Source organism: Rhinolophus sinicus, chromosome 14, assembly GCF_057876585.1.
Source record: "Rhinolophus sinicus isolate RSI-liver-muscle chromosome 14, RSI-T2T, whole genome shotgun sequence".
Lineage (NCBI taxonomy): Eukaryota > Metazoa > Chordata > Mammalia > Chiroptera > Rhinolophidae > Rhinolophus > Rhinolophus sinicus.
Window position 1 is genome coordinate 125,516,440 of NC_142514.1, and position 2,316 is coordinate 125,518,755.

Below are 2,316 nucleotides of genomic sequence, written 5' to 3' on the forward strand. Positions count from 1 at the left end.
AAGACAAATACCATATGATTTCACTTATAGGTGGAATCTAGAAAACAAAATAAACCAGCAAACCAGAAACAAACTCATAGAGAGATGGTCACCAGATGGGAGGGGGATTGGGAGATGGGAGGAGAAAGGGATTAAGAAGCATAAATTGTCAGTTACAAAAATAGTCATGGGCATGTAAAGTGCAGCATAAGGAGTATAGTCAGTAGCATTGTAATAACTATGCATGGTGTTAGATGGGTACTAGACTTCTCGGGGTGATCATTTCATAAGGTATATAAATGTCTAATCACTGCTGTACACCTGAAACTAATATAATGTTGTATATCATCTGTAACTGGAAAATACATTTAAAAATATTTTATATTCAGATGTTAAAACACAAAAAAGTTATTGGTCCTGCCCCTTCAACCATTAAGAACGAGGTACAGAAACTTATAGCAATTTTAGATTTTAGAAAAAATCATATGCCACTTGAAAATACTGTTTCAACCTATTTACAAAGTGACCCAGAAGGCTGCCCGTTTTGAGTGAGACCCAGAGCAAGAGGTGGCTTTACAATAGAGTAAGGCCATGGCAAGAGGGGCTTTGCCTTTTGTACCGTAAGACCTAGTAGTTCTGATGGAGCTGGAGGCATCTATCTTAGATAAGAAAGCTGAGTAGAATCTCTTCAAGGCCTGAGTGGAATATAACTGCACAGGCTATTGATGTGGATAGATCAAGGACATGTCATCTGTGGAAAGAGCTAGTCACTGTTCAAAATGTGCTTCCCGCTGTGCTCTTGGGTGTTGATAGAAACTAAGTGCTTGACCATGGAACTTTAAGTGACTGTGTAGTTGGAGTTTTCTGTTAAGAGTATTGGCAGAAACAACAAGCCATAAATTTGGAAAGGCAGAGTAGCAATCTATTATATAATAGAAATGGTAATTAAAGAATCAGGCCTGAGTAGGCCTGGAGGACATTATAATTTACCTGAATAGGTAGCACAGAATCCCAAATTACCTACATTTGTTGTACTGACATCTCTCCTTCAGCTCACACCTATAGCCCAGTGGCAGGCTTTCTATGGTGTGATGGAAAAGTAAAAAACCTGTTTTCTACATTATCCCCATGGGCCATGGGGACAAGGGGAACTGATACAACTATATTGATGCTCATATTGCTTGATGCTGCTTGAATAATAAAGTTCTTTGCCTCTGGTCCAGGAGTTTCATATCTTCTGCTTTTATCCATGAAACAGCAGCAGTGGTCAAATCGAATACCAGACCCAACAATATGTATATGTAATGTGTATGTATATATATATATATATATATATATATATATATATATATATATATATTCAGTTACTTGCCTATGTATGTAATATGTATTTATATATTTGTAGATTATTTTGATGATAGTATCAAAAGTAATATATTCTTTCATGTTAAGCTTATTCTCCATATTTTTGCAATTGACGTATTATTTGCAATTAAGACTAAAGCAATAAATGTACTTTTAAAACTAACAAAACAAAACAAAACCTGGGCATGGTTCATGAATAGATTAGCATAATATGATAGTATGAGCTACAAGTAGAGTATCTGCACTACAACTCCACGCAGAGGTGAAAGGCAATGGTGAAGTGAAATTCTCCTAGTGGGCAGAGGTTTAAAGAGTTCTTGGTCATCAATTTTCTGTGGAAGGTAGTCAGAGATGAGGATAATGACATACATATTCCTGGGGAGGAGCAAATGGCTCAGGTGGTCAGTCAGGAGCCTGGGAGGAACTGGAACATTGAAATATAGTAGTCAAGCAGGTCTGGGAAACAGGCAAGTGGAAAGACCTAGAAGAGTGGGCACATAATGTGTGGATCTTTGTGTTTCATGACAATACCCATGGGAGATCATGGCAGACAGAGTCTCAGATGGCCCAAATATTCTCCATCTCCTGTCATCCGTGCCTTGTGTAATCCCCTTCCCTTTATGGGCTGTCCTAGCTACTAGAGCTAGCTAGTATATTGTAGCAAAGATGAAGCAATGTCACTTCCAGATTATGTCACATAAGATAGTTGTTTCCCTCTTGATAGCAGTTTCTCTCCCTCTTTCTACCTTGCTGGCTTTGATGAAGCAAACCACCATAGCAGGGAGGCCCAGGTGGCAAGGAACCAAAGGCAGTCTCTAAACAACAGCCAGCAAGGTAACACGTCCCGCCAATAACCACTTGTACTTGGAAGCAGATCCTTCCATAGTTGAGCCTTCAGATGAGATTCCAGCTTGGCAGACACTTTGTTGCAGATTTGTGAGATACTTGAAGCTGAGGAACCTTATAAACAGT